Below are 12,357 nucleotides of genomic sequence, written 5' to 3'. Positions count from 1 at the left end.
GTGATGTGTGACATGTGTGAAGTGTTGCCAACCAGGGAAGCTCACCTGAACCCTGGAGTCCAGAGTTTTTATTGCAGTCAGTCACATAGGCATGCAGCATTGATACCCCAGCGCCCACCATTTATGGTGAATGCCTATTTTTGTACACCTGGGCATCTGAGCAAAGATGCCCAGAGGGCTGGGCTGTGGTAATAGTAGCTCGGCAGAATGTGCGCTTGGCAGTTTTCTCAGTTCCTCCCTAAATGCCATCCCAATCTTTTCTCTCTGGTATCATCATTTCCTCTGACCTTGGGCTTCACTGAGCTTCCCCTCTGCTTCCACTGCATTGCCCTTCCTTCCTGATTGAGTGAAATACATTCTTATCTAGTTTCTGACAATCTCTCCTCTGGACTCAAAGTTGACGCAGACCTTGCACACACTCACACAGTGACTCTCCTACAGCAACTTTGGCTTTGAATTCTTGAAAGTAATGCCATTGACCAGTTTACTTGTCCTATTCAGTCTACCCAAAGTATAGTCTCAGTGATCAATCCTAGATGAATATTCTTGTAGGATGACCAGGTCATAATTGCTTATTAGATATATGTGTGACTAATTAAAAATTTTTTTCCCTTTCAAGTTCTAATAGTTGCAACCTCTGTGGTGTATTTTATTATCTTGGAAAGCCCTAGCAGTAGAGAAGATTCAAGCAGATGCTGGTTCTGAATGTTTATTTTTGCTGTCTTCAGCAGATCATGTCCAAAGGGTAGGTCCTCATTTTTAACCTTTTTCAACATGTTGTTGTGTACATGAGTTTTATTTTTGGCCTCTCTTCAAAACTGGACTGATGAAATCTAAATTTTATCATCTATTGACATTAATAGTCCATGTGTAAATGAAATGCCATATTGATCTTCTGAAAGCTTGCCAAGTATTTACTTACATAGAATGGATATTATGGTTTGATCTTTACTTAATTTTGATTTCAGTTTGTTGGTGTCTATTGTTTTAGAGAGGTTATAATTGTGATACTATTTTCATTTAAGTGAGAAAAGTTCTTTTCTTCTGTTTCTAAGAAGGTGTTCTCCCAAAAGAAAAGCTGGTTAAATAACATTTTAAATCAGAAGATGAAGAAGACAGTGTTTGCCAGGAACAGATTTTACCCCCCAAAAGACACAGAGGCAGTATTGCACACTGGTTAAGGACATGAATTGTGAAGCCAGACTCACAGCTTTGACTTCCAGCTTTGCTATTTTCAAGCTGTGTGATCTTGAACATGTTATATAACTTCTCTGAGCTTTAGTTTTCCATATCTGTAAACTGGGACATGGTACCTAACTCAAAGACTTATGAGAATTAAGGCACTCAGAACAGTGGCTGGCATATAGTCTATTTTTTCAAATTCAAATATGGTCCCTATATAGTCACTTCTTAGATTACTTTGCTGAGTTAGCTTCTAATGAATAAGTAGGTCCATTATTATTAAAAGATTGATGTTAAACCATCTTTTCCCCCCTTTTTTCTTTCTTACATATTTTCTCTATTCACTTCTATTAATTACTGGATGAGGGGTGGGGATACAGGCTCTGAAGTTGGACTTGAATTCTGCTTTCACCTTAATTCTAATCTTACCTCTGCTGTTTCTACTTCACAGACTAGGTCAGTCCATGGACAATTTCAGTTGCCAGAAAGAAGTTCCTTTTGCTGAGCTTACATCTGGCTTAAGATAAAGACAAAAGATTGTCTAGCCCTAAAGGACATCAAGAATTCTGTATGTCATGTATGAATCCTTATGCCAGGAAATCATGGGAGATGGAAGTTACCCCTTTCATTTATTCATACTTATGGCATAGCAGATAAATCTGAGTTCAATTTGTTTTAATAAGCCCTTCTAAGGAAAAATGCTTTTTTTGCCCTGTGTAATAATCAGCAATTAACTAGACCTGCTACTGATTGTATTCCAGAATTCCAGCCCTCATATTAATGATTTTGGTTACACTCTGCTGAGCATTCTCTAACCCCTAGGAGAACGTGATAAAACTGGAATGAAATGTCTCGGAACAGAGACCACTTGTCTCATCAGGGGAGAGAGTAGCCATGTGGTGATCTACAGTAATTAATCAATGAGGAAGGGAGCCTGGAGGCCCTTCCGAGATCAATCTTCATTTTTCTTTGTAGCCTGAGCTTTCTCTATTTTGTTTTATTCAGAATCACTGAAGCACTGTAGAAACATAATTCTTCAAATATCTGTGGTGTGACTCACTGTTTTATGACAATCCTGGTGTGTGTGGATGTGTGTGTATATTTCAAGGGATTGAAACAAAGAATTTATAAATTTTAGCTCGTCCCCACCCCCACCTAGTAAGCTTGTGAAATAGCATAAAACATGAGGGCAACCAAGTCATCTTCTAGGAGATGGACAGAGGAGAAACCTTTTGATCTACATAGTAACCATTCCTTTCTCCCTTTAAGTGTATGTGGCAGGGGTTGGTAATGTAATAAAAACAGTCCTTTGTTTGGCTGGATTCAGGAGCACTCACCCCATTTGCAAATGGCATAGCCATGTGAGATATTGGAAAATAGCAAAAGGCATGGGTGACATCAATCTAACATGTACATTAAATCTGAATATGCAACAAAGCCAGTAATGTATTGTCTATAAAGAAAAATAAAATTTCACATAGGATCTCTGTTTTAAGATCCTGCAAAGCTCCCCTCAGTTATTTCCATTTTAAATTGGTACTGTGCTTTCAGGTATACCAATTTATTTGGTTCTAAGAAACAAAATGTATTCTTATGATTTAGATGTTGCTTAAAAGCAACTTAGAGATTTCTGACGATATAATAATAAAAATAAAACTAGTTGGAAATCAGTGATTACCACTCATAAGCAAGCAACATTTCTAGCTATTCTTTCTTTCATTTACATCCAGGGAGATTTCTGGCTTTTTCTCCAGGCTCTGTTTTGAAATCAATACTACTCTTATTAGATCTGGCTTATGTGTTCCTAATGGAATCGTTTCTAACTGGGTTGACCCAGGTGGCTGTACATAATGGTCTCAGCTGGAGCAGAAGGTATGGTAGACTTCATAATTATATTTTTCTGATAGTTTCATAAATCGTCTATCAATGGATTTTTAAAATTGAGGTGAATTTACATGACATAAAATTAATCATTTTAAAGTGAATAATTCAGTGGCATTTAGTACATTTGCAATGTTGTGTAGCTACCACCTCTATCTAGTTTCAAAACATTTCCATCATTCCACAGTAAAACCCCATCCCTGTACCCATTTTTTCCAGCCCTAGCAACTACCAGTGTGCTTCCAGTTCTGATGGATTTTAAATACATTTGAAAAACTCTCATGTTTGCCTTTAGATCCATGAATGGTGGTTCTGGGCTCCCTGCTTATGTTCACAGGTAAGTTCTAGAAGTTCATCCCCAGGACTTTGTGTAATTTGCATTATCTCTGGAGGTAAAATTTGGACTCTAGCTTCCAGACTATTGTTCAAATCTTGCCCCCCTCTTTAGCCAGTACAGTAAAATGAATTATAAATATCCTGGATTTATTACCCCTTGAGGAGTGGTCCCTTCTGTAATATTCCCTTATTTCCAGGCTCTTTGATACTGAGCTACATAAGTCCTTTAAATTATTTTTTAAAACTCCTTTTTAAAAAATAGGTAAATAGCCCCCAATTCTATATAACTTTTAGCAGGAGCAAGGGGAGACTTGATTTGATAGGCCCAGAGCCCAGTTTTGGCCTGCCACCACCTTACTGCAATACAGGAAGGCAGTAGGCTCAGGAAGTCTGCAAAGTGTAGCAGTTTGCCTTTGGGGCTTGATGTTGCCAAGGATTTCTGGGGCAGAGAAACCTTAAGTGAAACCTGGTGAGGAAGGGGTGAAAAAGAAGATAAAAAGAAAGATTTTTATTCCCTCAAGTGAGTGGACTTTCTTTTACATAGAAAGACAATGAAGGAAAGAAAAGCAAGCATTGTAAAGTCAGAAGGCCAGGGTTCAACTCCCAGCTCTGTTACTCACTATGTGGCATCACACAAGGGTTTTAACCTTGTCATTCCAAGGATCTATTCCTTCATTTGTCAAATGGGTATACAAATACTACACCTAACGAGGGTTGTGAGGCTTAAATGAGATCATTCTATGTTTACTGCCTAGTACAGTGGCTGGCACATAGTAAGTAGGTACTGAATAAATAATAGCCATTATTAATACATCTCAGGATGCAGAGGATCACATTGCCTAGTGACTCTGAAAGTCATATTGGATATCATTAATGTACTTTGTGGACAGGCTTCCCCACAATCTCACAGACTCACTTTGTTGTCCTGTTCCATCATAACAGTTGATGTTGCTGCTTCCCTTTCCTTCTCCTCCCTGACTTATGAGTCTGAACACCATGTTTCCCTGTTACTATAATTGTTCTGATTTAATAATTTATCAACTCCATAATTTGCTTTTTTTCCCTTTAAATCACAGTGTTACTTCTGCCATTCTTTCTTTCCTTTTGTACAAACACACTTTTTTTTTGGCTGCGTTGGCTCTTTATTGCTGCGGGCGGGCTTTCTCTAGTTACGGTGAGCAGGGGCTACTCTTTGTTGCGGTGCGCGGGCTTCTCATTGTGGTGGCTTCCCTTGTTGCGGAGCACAGGCTCTAGGTGCGCGGGCTTCAGTAGTTGTGGCACGAGGGCTCAGCAGTTGTGACTCGCGGGCTCTAGAGTGCAGGCTCAGTAGTTGTGGCACACGGGCTTAGTTGCTCTGTGGCATGTGGGATCTTCCTGGACCAGGGCTTGAACCTATGTCCCCTACATTGATGGCGGATTCTTAACCACTGAGCCACCAGGGAAGTCCCCCATAATATGCTTTTAATGTCTTTCTTTTATAAACGAGCTCATGGCAATTAGTGGCGACTCATTGAAAATAGGAGATACAAATGAGTCAGAGCCAGAAATTATATAAATTAATGAAAGGACTCTGGTCCTGCATAGAGAAGTATCCATTAACCATCTAGTACTATTCTTAGAAGCGGCAACCAACATCTACATTACAAACCCGTGTCTTGATGAGACTGTTGTTCCTTAATAGGCCCTGAAAGATGTTTTGATTACTACAAAACTCTCATTGTTAGTGTGCAACTAACATCTTTTTTCACTAGCAGTACCACTAATGTATCTTCAAGTGGCATGAAACTGCCCTTAGCCAGATGGACTAAGAATGACAGTATTGTTCAGGATTCAGCAAGCTCCAGCTTCAACCACTAGCACCAGCTGTGAATTGCATCCATATATCCCCTCATTTGCAGTCTCCATCCTGGAACCTGGCATGGCATTAGGGAATCTCAACTTGGCGTCCATGGACTCCTGGATACCCCAAGTAGATAGTCCTAAAGGAGTCACAAGCCCCTGATCTTTACAGTTTTGTGTGTGTATTCTTTTTTGGGAAGAGGATCCATAGCTTTCTCCAAGGGGTGTTTAATCCCCAAAAAAGGTTAAGAATCATTAGAGTAGAGGAAAATTCTATTACTGCTGCCCATGTTCTACCTAGACATCTGGGTTCTGCAAAAGTATAGCCTCATTTTTAAAGAAGGAAAAGATTCTTATCATTTTGAAGAACTTTTTATCATGTGCCTTCTGCCAGTTCATTCTCAGAAATCTTCACCAAGTTAAGCTAGTTAAATTATTATCCAGAATGCGATTGGTTCAAGGTGGCAGAGTAGAAGGACGTGTGCTCACTTCCTCTTGTGAGAGCAACGGAATCACAACTAACTGCTGGGCAATCATCGACAGGAAGACACTGGAACTCACCAAGAAAGATGCCCCACATCCAAAGACAAAGGAGAGGCTGCAATGAGACGGTAGGAGGGGCACAATCACAATAAAATCAAATCCCATGACTGCTGGGTGGGTGACTCACAAACTGGAGAACAATTATACCACAGAAGTCCACCCACTGGAGTGAAGGTTCTGAGCCCCATGTCAGGCTTCCCAACCTGGGGCTCCAGCAACAGGAGGAGGAATTCTCAGAGAATCAGACTTTGAAGGCTGGCAGGATTTGATTGCAGGACTTCAACGGGACTGGGGGAAACAGAGACTCCACTCTTGGAGGGCAAGCACAGAGTGGTGTGTGCATGAGGACCCAGGGAGGAGCTGTGACCCCATAGGAGACAGAGTCAGACCTACCTGCTAGTGTTGGAGGGTTTCCTGCAGAGGCAGGGGGCGGCTGTGGCTCACTGTGGGAAGAGGGACACTGGTGGCAGAAGTTCTGGGAGGTGCTCCTTGGCATGAGCCCTCCCAGAGTCTGCCATTAGCCCCACCAAAGCACCTGTAGCCTCCAGTGCTGGGTCACCTCAGGCCAAACAACCAATAGGAGGGAACTCAGCCCCACCCATCAGCAAACAAGTGGATTAAAGTTTTACTGAGCTCTGCCCACCAGAGCAACACCCAGCTCTACCCACCACCAGTCCCTCCCATCAGGAAGCTTGCACAAGCCTCTTAGATAGCTGCATCCACCAGAGGGCAAATAGCAGAAGCAAGAAGAAATACAATCCTGCAGCCTGTGGAACAAAAACCACATTCACAGAAAAATAGACAAAATGAAAAGGCAGAGGATGATGTACCAGATGAAGGAACAAGATAAAACCCCAGAAAAACAATTAAATGAAGTGGAGATAGGCAATCGTCCAGAAAAACAATTCAGAATAATGATAGTGAAAATGATCCAGGACCTTGGAAAAAGAATGGAGGGAAAGATTGAGAAGATGCAAGAAATGTTTAACAAAGGCCTATAAGAATTAAAGAACAAACAAACAGAGATGAACAATACAATAACTGAAATGAAAAATACACTAGAAGGAATCTATAGCAGAATAATTGAGGCAGAAGAACGGATAAGTGACCTGGAAGACAGAATAGTGGAATTCACTGCTGCAGAACAGAATAAAGAAAAAAGAATGAAAAGAAATGAAGACAGCCTAAGAGACCTCTGGGACAACATTAAATGCAACAGCATTCACATTATAGGGGTCCCAGAAGGAGAAGAGAGAGAGGAAGGACCAGAGAAAATATTTGAAGAGATTATAGTTGAAAACTTCCCTAACATGGGAAAGGAAATAGCCACCCAAGTCCAGGAAGCACAGAGAGTCCCAGGCAGGATAAACCCAAGGAGAAACACACCGAGACACACAGAAATCAAATTGACAAAAATCAAAGACAAAGAAAAATTATTAAAAGCAACAAGGGAAAAACCACAAATAACATACAAGGGAACTCCCATAGGGTTAACAGCTGGTTTCTTCAGCAGAAACTCTACAAGCCAGAAGGGAGTGGCATGATATATTTAAAGTGATGAAAGGGAAGAAACTACAACCAAGATGACTCTACCCAGCAAGGATCTCATTCAGATTCAATGGAGAAATCAAAAGCTTTACAGACAAGCAAAAGCTAAGAGAATTCAGTACCACCAAACCAGCTCTACAACAAATGCTAAAGGAACTTCTCTAAGTGGGAAGCACAAGAGAAGAAAAGGACCTATAAAAACAAAACCAAAACAATTAAGAAAATGGTAATAGGAACATGCATATTAATAATTACCTTAAATGTGAATGGATTAAATGCTCCAGCCAAAAGACTGAGGCTTGCTGAATGGATACAAAAACAAGACCCATATATATGCTGTCTACAAGAGACCCACTTCAGACCTAGGGACACATACAGACTGAAAGTGAGGGGATGGAAAAAGATATTCCATGCAAATGGAAATCAAAAGAAAGCTGGAGTAGCAATACTCATATCAGATAAAATAGAGTTTAAAATAAAGACTGTTACAAGAGACAAGGAAGGTCACTACATAATGATCAAGGGATCAATCCAAGAAGAACATATAACAATTATAAATATAAAAGAGGAAACTGACAGTAATACAATAATAGTGGGGGACTTTATCACCTCACTTAATGGACAGATCATCCAGACAGAAAATTAGTATGGAAACACAAGCTTTAAATGACACAAGAGACCAGATAGATTTAATTGATATTTATAGGACATTTCATACAAAAACAGCAGATTACACTTTCCTCTCAAGTGCACATGGAACATTCTCCCAGATAGATCACATCTTGGGTCACAAATCAAGCCTCGGTAAATTTAAGAAAATTGAAATCATATCAAGCATCTTTTCTGACCACAACGCTATGAGATTAGAAATAAATTATGGGGAGGGCTTCCCTGGTGGTGCAGTGGTTGAGAGTCCGCCTGCAGATGCAGGGGACACGGGTTCGTGCCCCGGTCCGGGAGGATCCCACATGCCGCGGAGCGGCTGGGCCCGTGAGCCATGGCCGCTGAGCCTGTGCGTCCGGAGCCTGCGCTCCACAAGGGGAGAGGCCACAACAGTGAGAGGCCCGCGTAACGCAAAAAAAAAAAAAAAAAAAAAAAAAAGAAATAAATTATGGGGAAAAACCCCGTAAAAAACACAAACACATGGAGGCTAAACAATACGTTACTAAATAACCATGAGATCACTGAAGAAGTCAAAGAGGAAATCAAAAAATACCTAGAGACAAATGACAACAAAAACACGACAATCCAAAACCTATGGGATGCAGCAAAAGCAGTTCTAAGAGGGAAGTTTATAGCAATACAATCCTACCTCAAGAAACAAGAAAACTCTCAGATAAACCTTACACCTAAAGGAACTAGAGAAAGAAGAACAAACAAAACCCAAAGTTAGTAGAAGGAAAGAAATCATAATGGTCAGAGCAGAAAAATGAAATAGAAACAAAGAAAACAATAGCAAAGATCAATAAAACTAAAAGCTGTTTCTTTGAGAAGATAAACAAAATTGATAAATGTTTAGCCAGACTCATCAAGAAAAAGAGGGAGAAGACTCAAATCCATAAAATTAGAAAAGAAAAAGAAGTTACAGTGGACACTGCAGAAATACAAAGCATTATAAGAGATTACTACAAGTAACTCTATGCCAATAAAATGGACAACCTGGAAGAAATGGAAAAATTCTTAGAAAGGTATAATGTTCCAAGACTGAACCAGGAAGAAATAGAAAATATGAACAGACCAATCACAGTAATGAAATTGAAACTGTCATTAAAAATCTTCCAACAAACAAAAGTCCAGGTCCACATGGCTTTACAGGTGAATTCTATCAAACATTTAGAGAAGAGCTAACACCCATCCTTCTCAAACCCTTCCAAAAAATTGCAGAGGAAGGAACACTCCCAAACTCATTCTATGAGGCCACCATCACCCTGATACCAAAACCAAAGATACTACAAAAAAAAAAAAAGAAAATTACATACCAATACCACTGATGAATATAGATGCAAAAATCCTCAACAAGATACTAGCAAACAGAATCCAACAACACATTAAAAGGATCATACACCATGATCAAGTGGGATTTATCCCAGGGATGCAAGGATTCTTCAATACATGCAAATCAATCAACGTGATACACCATATTAACAAATTGAAGAATAAAAACCATATGATCATCTCAATAGATGCAGAAAAAGCTTTTGATAAAATTCAACACCAATTTGTGATTAAAAACTCTCCAGAAAGTGGGCATAAAGGGAACCTACCTCAACATAATAAAGGCCATATATGACAAACCCACAGCAAACATCATTCTCCATGGTGAAAAACTGAAAGCATTTCCTCTAAGATCAGGAACAAGACAAGGATGTCCGCCCTCGCCACTCTTATTCAACATAGTTTTGGAAGTCCTAGCCATGGCAATCAGAGAAGAAAAAGAAATAAAAGGAATACAAACTGGAAAAGAAGACATAAAACTGTCACTGTTTGCAGATGATATGATACTATACATAGATAATCCTAAAGATGCCACCAGAAAACTAGTAGAGTTAATTAATGAATTTGGTAAAGTTACAGGATACAAAATTAATGCATAGAAATCTCTTGCATTCCTATACACTAACAACGAAAGATCAGAAAGAGAAATTAAGGAAACAACCCCATTCACCATTGCAACAAAAAGAATAAAATACCTAGGAAGAAACCTACCTAAGGAGGTCAAAGACCTGTACTCAGAAAACTACAAGACACTGATGAAAGAAATCAAAATGACAGAAACAGATGGAGAGATAAACCATGTTCTTGGATTGGAAGAATCAATATTGTGAAAATGACTATACTACCCAAAGCAATCTACAGATTCAATGCAATCCCTATCAAAGAACCAATGGCATTTTTTACAAAACTAGAACAAAAAAATCTTAAAGTTTCTATGGAGACACAAAAGACCCCAAATAGCTAAAGCAATCTTGAGGGGAAAAAATGGAGCTGGAGGAATCAGACTTCCTGAGTTCAGACTATACTACAAAGCCACAGTAATCAAGACACTATGGTCCTGGCACAAAAACAGAAATATAGATCAATGTAACAGGATAGAAAGACCAGAGATAAACCCACGCACCTATGGTCAACTAATCTATAACAAAGGAGGCAAGGATATACAATGGAGAAAAGACAGTCTCTTCAATAAGTGGTGCAGGGAGAACTGGACAGCTACATGTAAAAGAATGAAATTAGAACACTCCCTAACACCATACACAAAAATAAACTCAAAATGGATTAGAGACCTAAATGTAAGACCAGACACCATAAAACTCTTAGAGGAAAACATAGGAAGAACACTCTTTGACATAAATCACAGCAAGATCTTTTTTGGACACACCTCAGAGCAATGGAAATAAAAACAAAAATAAACAAATGGGACCTAATGAAACTTAAAAGCTTTTGCACAGCAAAGGAAACTATAAACAAGCTGAAAAGACAACCCTCAGAATGGGAGAAAATATTTGCAAATGAATCAACGGACAAAGGATTAATCTCCAAAATACATAAACAGGTCATGCAGCTCAATATTAAAAAAACAAACAACCCAGTCAGAAAATGGGCAGAAGACGTAAATAGACATTTCTCCAAAGAAGACATACAGATGGCAAAGAAGCACATGAAAAGCTGCTCAACATCACTAAGTATTAGAGAAATGCAAATCAAAACTACAAGGTATCACCTCACACCAGTTAGAATGGCATCATCAGTAAATCTACAAACAACAAATGCTGGAGTGGGTGTGGAGAAAAGAGAACCCTCTTGCACTGTTGGTGGGAATGTAAATTGATACAGCCACTATGGAGAACAGTATGGAAGTTGCTTAAAAAACTAAAAATAGAATTACCATATGACCCAGCAATCCCACTACTGGGCGTATACCCAGAGAAAACCATAATTCAAAAAGACACATGCCCCACAATGTTCACTGCAGCACTATTTACAATAGCCAGGTAATGGAAGCAACCTAAATGCCCATCAACAGACAAACGTATAAAGATTATGTGGTACATATATACAGTGGAATATTACTCAGCCATAAAAGGGAACGAAATTAGGTCATTTGTAGAGACGTGGATGGACTTAGAGACTGTCATACAGAGTGAAGTAAGTCAGAAAGAGAAAAACAAATATTGTATATTAACGCATATATGAGGAATCTAGAAAAATGCTACAGATGAACCGGTTTGCAAGGCAGAAATAGAGACATGTAGAGAACAAACGTATGGACACCAAGGGGGGAAAGCGGGGGGTGGTGGTGGTGGTGGGATGAACTGGGAGATTGGGATTGACATGTATACACTAATATGCATAAAATAGATTACTAATAAGAACCTGCTATTTAAAAAAATATAAAATTCAAAAAAAATTATTATCCAGGTACAGAACACACTGTCTTTCATCATCTGATTGATTTCCCCACTTCCTGCCATGAACTGTCCACTTAGTGCATTATGTGTTTCAGACCAGACAGTCTGCAGACTGCCCAAAGGCCCTGGCAGGGAAAAAACAAAAAACAAACAAACAAAAGAACATTAAACGAAACTAAACGTGGATGCAGGAAACAAACAACATATGATTTCTGAATGACTTGGGGGTACACCTGTCTCATTGAACCAAAACAGTGCTTCTCTCAGTTAAAGCAGCAAAAACCACGAAACACATTATGTTGGTGGGATTCATGTGACTTTTAATTCTCATTTTACTAACATTTTACAGTAAGTGTGGGGCATAAAGATGGGATGGAGTAAGGGAAAGGAAGAAGAGAAAAGTATTCTTTCAAGTTCCTTGAATGACTGAAGCACATGCTAGGATAAGAAAGTTCAGTAGAAGCATCATGTCCTTTTCACCAGAGTTCCTAATGGAGATGTGTGACAGAGATATAGCAACTCTTTAGATCTGGTGGAAGTGACTCCAACAGAGAATTAATTCTGCATCAAACTTGGCACACATGGAAGACTGGGCAATGCAGCTGCTATACAGCTGGGC

The sequence above is a fragment of the Hyperoodon ampullatus genome (assembly GCF_949752795.1).
Source record: "Hyperoodon ampullatus genome assembly, chromosome: 1".
Taxonomy (NCBI): Eukaryota; Metazoa; Chordata; class Mammalia; order Artiodactyla; family Ziphiidae; genus Hyperoodon; species Hyperoodon ampullatus.
The sequence above is the reverse complement of the archived record's forward strand: the minus strand, read 5'-3'. Positions refer to the sequence as shown.